The sequence below is a fragment of the Delphinus delphis genome, chromosome 1 (assembly GCF_949987515.2).
Source record: "Delphinus delphis chromosome 1, mDelDel1.2, whole genome shotgun sequence".
Classification (NCBI taxonomy): Eukaryota; Metazoa; Chordata; class Mammalia; order Artiodactyla; family Delphinidae; genus Delphinus; species Delphinus delphis.
In genome coordinates, this window is record NC_082683.1 from 149837289 (window position 1) to 149845481 (window position 8193).

Consider the following 8193-nt stretch of genomic DNA (forward strand, 5'->3'; position numbering starts at 1 on the left):
AAAGTAAGGAAACAGATTCTCCCCTAGCGCCTCCAGAAAGGACACAACTCTGCCAACAAATTGATTTTAGGACTCCTGACCTCCAGAATTGTAAGATATTAAATCTGTGTTGTTTTAATCCATTAAGTCTGTGCTACTTGTTACATTAAAGCTTAAGAAGTTTGGGTACTATGGTAGATTAGACACGGCCGCATATTCTTTGCAGCTACTCTTATTAGGTGGTGGAGATTCGTTTCCCAGTTCCTGACTTTGGCTAGCCATGTGACTTGCTTTGACCAATAGAATGTGATGGAATTGGTCTTGTGTGATCATGGGTTTAGGCCTCAGAGACCTTACAGTTTCTTTCTTTCTCTCTCTCTCTCTCTCTCTCCTCTCTTGGCTGCTGCCACCCTATGGACAAGTTTCAGCTAGATTGGTGGAGAATCCTCAGCCAACATCAACTGCCAGCACTTGAGACAGGAGATGAGTTGCCACATGACAGCAGCCACGTGAGGACCCCAAGCAAAGCTAACAGAAGAACCAGGTCAGCAGCCCCTCGAGAACTGCGAGCAAAGAGGTATTGTTATTTTAAGCCATTAAGTTTTGGGGTGCTGCAATAGATAAATGATATGGGTGCTTTTGAAAAACATCAATTTCTGCCTATCCTCCATTTCACCAGATATAGTGATCCTGAATTTCTTGGTAAGGAGCTCCACTGATATTTTTGTTGTGTCTGTTGGTCATCAACAAGGTTTGGAACTCACTAGTGTAGACCTTGGAGACCAAGTTCTACTGGGTCCCCTGTACTTTGGAAGCCTACTAAATCTGCTGTACTCATGGCACCTGGGCCAAGGAAACCAATTCTCTATCACCTAGTGTACAGGTCAGGACTTTTTCTATTGCAAGTATCAAAAAACCCAACTAAAACTGCTTAAAGAAGATGTATTATAAACTTTTTTTAAACAATTTTTAAAAGCAATAGGGCTTAATTCAGGTATGGTGTATGTTCTGTTCTCTCCCCATTGCTTGTCTCACACTGGCTTCATTCTCAGGCTTCTTCTGTGCAAACAAGATGTGTACCAGCGGTTCCAGGATCAACTCCGTGGAAAAGCTCTCTCAGTGGTTTCCACAGTCTCACTATATATTGTGGGCTTTGATTGGGTCCATCCTTGAAACAAATCTCTGGCCAGGAAAATACAGTACTCTGATTGGTCAGGCTAGAGCCACCTGGAGCAAAAAGCAGTGTCATCTGAAGTACATTAGACAAGGAGTTAGAGAGACAGCAATTCTCCAGAGAAAAATTGCTATAGTAGGTTCCAGAAAAGGGATGAATGGATGTTGGGCAGCAAAACTAGCTGACATTTACTAGCTGGACATTGGAGATTAGCTTTACTGGTGTCACTTAAATCCTGATAATCCACATTGAGTCACCTGGCTACTGGAAATCTTCACCTTCCCGATCTCAAATGCCTGGACACTAGGCTTTGAAATGCATCTCACCTGTCACCTGAATGAGGAAAGCAGGTTGCCCTCTCCATCAAAAATGCCCCCAATGCTCTGTAAAACAACTCATGAAGTACTTCTCAGGCGAGATAATGTAATCCCAACTCTAAGGGCCCTACCAATATGTCTCAATGTTCATAACCCTGTAATTTCATGTACCTCTTTGTATTACAATAAAAGCTGGATTAAGGGATGTTGTAGTCAAACATTTTCCCAGGGAGTTAGTCCATTAGGAGGGTTAAAATTAACCAGAAATGTACAAAGATGGAGAATATTGTTTTTATCTGGACTTCTCTTGTGGTGACAACCATATGTGCCTGGAAGAAATTCTTGGATAAGTGCCTTGTGGGGACAAGTGTAGGACTCCCAAGAGACCTTCAGAAAAACATGATGTCGAAACTGCCTTCTGTGGAGGGCGGGTCCAGTTGTCTGCAGGGCATTTTAGGTCTGAAAGCTGTTCTTCTCTGCCCTTTTCCCTGACCAGCTCAGTCCCTCTCCTCTAAACAAATAAGCACATATCCGGGTTTGAGGGAAATCCGGGTATTTCCACCGGCCCTGATTATAATGATGTGTGCATGGATCTGTCTCACTCCCTGAGACGGGAACTTTGTTTTATTGATAATCTTCATATTCCCCACATCAAGTACAGTGCCTGGCATATAGCAGGCTCTCAGCAAAGATGTCAATGTCACCAGAATTTTAGAAACCACTCACTGATAAATGGAAATCTGTCTTAATATCCACTACTCCCTTCAAAATTGTACTTGCTGGTCACCCTGATGCTGGGGAGTCTTCACTTTTGTTTGTTTGCTTTGCTTTTTAAGACAAAAGCCTGGTCTTGCTCATGAAGAAACACAGTCCTTGTGGACTGAGCCCCCTCAAAGAGCCACAGAGAGCAGGAAGCATGCTGTCAATGGGCTCTGGAAAGTGGTAATCCTTTTCTTCAGGCTTCTTTGCTTCAGCCTTCCGGAGCTGCTGGTGGGTTTCTCCATTGTCCAAAGCCCCAGGGGTTGCTCCCTCCCCTGAGTCTTTTACATCTGCTGCCCTTCTCGATGCAGAAAGCACTAGTGAATTAGGAAATCACAGCTTTCAATAAGGAAAAAGATACCTTTAGAAAATGCCACCTATATTCTGATTTGTGGTCCTTCACCCTACTGAGCATGAAGTTCAAGAAGGCTCACTGGGGGAATTCCCTGGTGGTCCAGGGTTAGGGCTCAGCGCTTTCACTGCTAGCGCCGGGTTTGATCCCTGGTCCTGCAAGCCGCACTGTATGGCCCCCCAAAAAAAGAAAAACCTTACTGAAATAAGAGCAATATGTCCTTCTATCAAGTGCTCCCAGAAATACCATGGTCCTGAGAACTGAAGAGTAATGGAAAGGAAATTTGACTTTTTGAAACGGATCTCTAAAAGAGCAATGAGAATGCTTTCATTTTCCCTGGGATTTGACGATTAGAAAGCAAGGCATCCTCTTCCCTCATACAGTCTTTTTTTAAACAAATAGCTTTGTTTGTAGACGGCCTAAGCATTCCAGGAAATACCATAAACATGAATGTGATCTCAAACCCATAGTTTCTGCTTCCTGTCCTCCAGTGTGTGCACCAAAATCAGAGTTTATCAAGTGTCTTTTATAGGCAAGGCCCTTTGCTAGGTACACAGAGGATCTAGGTTTTCATCCACACACCAAAATCCCCATGCCCTAGCCCCTCTTTCCCCTGCCCCTTTTTTGTTTTTCAGACACTAAGAATCAGTTCTTAGCTCATATTCATTGAAGTTATACCTACCATAGGAATTGAACACTTTTCATTCACTTTTCCTAAATACTCCTTTTTTCTCTGGCTTTACCTGCCTTTCCTGGGCTGGACCTCACAGGTCATCAGCATATTCCCACCATATGACCCAATACATAGGTAGGGTATGAGTATGTCTTATGCAATATTGGGGACACACTGATACAAAAAATTATTCATTTTTCATTTGAAATTCAAATTTAAGTGGGCACCTTCTATTTTTGTTTGCTAAATCTGGTAACCCTACAGGTATGGAATAAAATCTTTATCTGAACTACTTTGGATTAGACTTGAAATCTGGTCTTGGAAAAATCACCCTAAGTAACTCCCCTCTCCCACCTTTTCCCCTGAAACACACTCAAGTGTGTATAATCTTGTTTCCCACTTTCTTTTTTAATTTTTTATTTTTTTATTGCACTGTACACGAGCCTGTCACTGTTGTGGCCTCTCCCATTGCGGAGCACAGGCTCCGGATGTGTAGGTTCAGCGGCCATGGCTCACAGGCCAAGCCGCTTCACAGCATGTGGGATCCTCCTGGACCAGGGTACGAACCCATGTCCCCTGCATCGGCAGGCAGACTCTCAACCACTGTGCCACCAGGGAAGCCCTGGATTTTTTTATTTACTAATTTTTTAAGGTAAATTTTACACCCAGTAAATGCACATATCTTAAATGTATATTTCGATGAATTTTGACAAATGTGCACCCCTGTGAAACACACACCCCAATCAAGATGTGGACTATTTCTATAACCCCAGAAAGTTCCCTCGTGCCCCTTTCCAGTTAATTACCTCACCCCAGAGACAACCACTGTAGATTAGTGTTGCCTGTTCTTGAGCTTCATATAAATGGAATTATACAGTATGTTCTCTTTAGTGTCTGGCTTCTTTCTCTCAACAAGTTGCTTTTGAGATTCACCCGTATGGGTGCATATCTCAGTTGTTGATTCTTTTTTATCAAGGAGTGGGAGTCCACTGAGTTGGATGTAGCACAGCGTGTTCAGCCAGTCACCTGTCAGTGAACATCTGGGCTGTTTCCAGTTTGGAGCTTTTTAGGAAGAAAGTTCCTATGAACATTGTGTACGGATCCTTTTGTGAGCATATGTTTTTACTTCTCTTGTATTAGTTTCACAGGGCTTGTATTCGTTTCTCTTGTATTTGTTTGCGGTTAACAAATTACCACAAATTGGGTGGCTGAAAACAACAGAAATTTATTCTCTCACAGTTCAGGAGGCCAGAAGTCTAAAATCAAAGTGTCAGCAGGGTTGGTACCTTCTGGAGGCTCTGAGGGAGGCTATGTTCCATGTCCATCTCCTAGCTTCTGGTGGCTGCTGGCAACCCTTGGCATTCCTTGGCTGGTGGCTGCATTCCTCCAGTCTCTGCCTCCATTGTCACACGGTGTTCTTCCCTGTCATTAATCCTGTGTAGCCTGAGGGGCAGTGGACTGGGTAGATAAGCAGGGCAATGGGGCCTTGTGACTAGATGTAATGGATACTTTGGGGTCAAATCCTGTCCCCGCCCTTAATTTACAGGCTCTCTGAAGGCTGGACCTGAATCCTAGGCTGGGCTGACATCACTGACCCGAGCAAAGATGTTCATCTGCTTCTTTCCAAAGCAAAGGAAGCAGACATCAACGCTGGCAGACATGAAGCCGTTGTTCCTGCCCTTCTTCCCCAGAGTTTCCCCTCTCTGTAGATCCACCTCTAAACATCCAGCCTTCCCATACTCCAGAAGTGTTGCCCAATCCCAGATTCTAGAAATTCTCTTACCTTCAAGTCCTCTAGAAATGAAATGATAAACAAAACCCAGACTGTCTGGGCTTGGCTTTGCTGTGGACAGCACAAAACCAGAGGAACTGTGACATTCAGCAATATACCCGCAGCACTTGTCCCCTGGGCCTCTTTCATCTACAGCCTCTGCTGTGTGATCGGGGCAGTTCTAGCTCTAGGTTTGATCACAGGATCCAGAAGTACATCAGGCATCAGTTAAAAAGGAACATTTCTCTAAGGGTCTGGTACTATGTGAAATCCTGACTTTGAGGTTAAGGAAGCATCTTGACTCAGCCCCAGGGCTTTGCATCTACACTTTGCCTGTCCCCTGCCTAGTCTTCCCTCTTACAACCACAATAAGAAGCCCACAGCTGGCTGCAGGGCTTCCATTCCTCCTCAGTCACCCCATGCACTTGGCTTTTCCTTCCTCCTCACCACAGACATCCAGCTCCGAGCTCAAAGGTCCCTGGGAATGTAGGTCATCTGTGGGGTTTTCCCATTAGGTTCTGAGAGTTTCCAACGACAGGTTTCTGCAACAGAAACCTTAGATCAGTCCCTTCCAGATCTATCCCAGGCAAGGAAATAACTGTAACTTTCTGAGATGTAAAAGATTTTACTTCTGAGCAGCTATACAACTCTTTTTTTGCCCAATTGCCAGTGTCTGAGGGTTCCTACAGGCCTCACCTGGGATCTCGCAGGTTCATTAGCTTTTGGGTGTGTGAGTTTGGGGGAGGCAATGAAGAGGAAAGGGGATTTTCAAAAGCCCAGCTGAATATTTAGTTTGAGCAGTCCCAAGAAAGGAGAAAGGACAGGTGGGCATCAAACTCACAAAGAAAGTCTTCACCCTGCTGAAGCAGGGGGCAGCTCAGGGCTCCCAGAGCATGTGGGGCAGGCTGGCTGGGAAGTGGATGCAGCTGTTCTCAGACTGGGTGCTCTGGTCTTGGCTGGCACCCACCTATCCCTGAATACCAGGCAACACATCAGTGCTGAGCTGGGCATAGTGGAACTCTGCCTTCTTCAGATTTGCCTCGTGGTTTTATTTTGCAAGTGCAAGCATCCGATGTGCGTATCTTTGCCTCCTGTGTCCCCCTTTTATATTGTGAGTTCAACATCTTAGGCTTTTAGGTTTTCAATTTCTACTTCGTAAGCAAAAGAGCCAGTGGAGGATGATTTCCTGGGAGAACAGCTGGACTGTACACAGTTGTGGCTTCAATCACAGTGACACGGACCAACTGGCTATCTCAGGATGCACTGGGAGTGAGAAATGCTTGGGTTCCTGTATTAGTTATGCAGCGCATCATAACAAACCATCCCCAAGCTTAATAACTTAAAACAATAATTATTTACCATCTCATGACTTCTGTGGACCAGGACTTCAGACGGGGCATAGTGGAATGGCTAGTCTCTGATCCCTGGTGGCTGGGGCCCCAGCTGGAAGGCTTGAAAGCATGTGGGATGGGACGACTTGCCCAGGGCTGGAGGCTGTGCTTCCAAGGTGGCTCAATCACATGGCAAGTTGGTGCTAGGAGATGGGTTCCTCTCCACACGGACCTTTTTACAGGGCTTCCTGAGTGTCCTTTCAAGATGGTGGGGGGTTTCCCCCAGAGCAAGAAATCTAGGAGACTAAGGTAGAAATGGCAATGACTTAGACATAAGGAGTCACACAATATCACTTTGGCCATATGCTAATGGTCACAGAAGTCAGGCCTGGTCTCACGTGGGAGGAGACCACATAAGCACATGAAGACCACTGAGAGCCCTCTTGGAGTCTGGCTACCATAATCTACCCTCTGCCCTTCAATGATTCATGTGCCTCTTAAATGCAAAACATATTAACTCCTTCCCCAGGTCCCCTCAAATTTCACTCCTTTATCTGTTCAAAATTAAGGATCTCATCATCTAAATCAGGTCCAGGTGTGGATAATGAGCCTCAGGTGTATTTCCTTGACTATAGCTGCTTGAGTACAGTTCTTGATCTGAAGATCTGTGAACAAAAGATACAAGCTTTCTGCCCCAAACCAATTCGACATACAATGTTGGGACAGGCATATTATAACCACCTATAACCATTGTAGACACTCCCCAAAGGGGAGGAAAATGGGAGGCACGCAGGAGTCACTGATTATAGCTAATGCGAAATCCATCAAGGCATGTGTTGCCAGTTCCTTGATTATGGCTGAAGTCTTGTGAATGACGATTCTTGGCTCTACCCTCTGGACTCTAACTTCTACCTTTCCTTTTAAAAAATAAATAAATAAAAGAGAGCCTGTGTTTGCAGCTTACCCAAGAGTGGGCAGCAGGTTGGTAGCCCTGTGGGGCTGTACTGGAGCCACAAAGGGAAAGTTAAAGAATCTGGGCTTGCTGGACTCAGGGTTCAGCCAGCTTGCCTAGCAACAGGGCCACGGGCAGGGAGCAGACAGGTCCCTGATGCAGGCAGAGAAGTTGGGATGGCGCCCTCCTGGGGAAAGGGAGATCTTGCTCTGCCAATAGGGAGGCAGGATGCTGTGTACAGAATCCCCTTGGGTCTTGGCTCCTACTTGTCGACCATGAATTAATTTTTAGGCTGCTAATCTGTGCCTTCTTAGCCAGGACATCTGGTGTGTACAATAGTTTTCACAGCTTGAAATTTCTAGTATTCCCTTGAATAACCTTCCTCGGCTCCTTGGACAGAGACTGCTTCCGTGGCTGTATTGCAATAGGACTGGTCAACAGCACAGAGTCTGGCATCACACCCCCTGAGTGTGGCTGGGTGGGGGCCCAAGCGGACAAGGATCTGTGGCACTCTCCTCCTCTGGGCTTCTCTGACTTTGGCTTTATGGCTGGGGTGGTTCAGAATAAAGGCATGGTGGGTCAGAAGTGCAGGAGGGGATGGAGTTGTGGCTGGCCTCAGATTAAGGGCAGAGATGGTGGTGGACAGAGACTGTGGAAGGCCTAATCTCTGTTATAGCCCAGATGGACTTCTCCTCTGTGTGACTGTATCACCAAATTAAAGCAATTAGGATTTTTTTTTTCTTGGTGGATGGACACTCTGCTCTGAAATTTTCATAAGCAAAATTAAGTTTAGTAGGGGCCAGGACCCCAGGTATTAAAATCCTTGTATCCAGGGTACACAGCAGTCCCTTTCAGGGAAACCCTATCCCTCACCCCTGCCTGAGA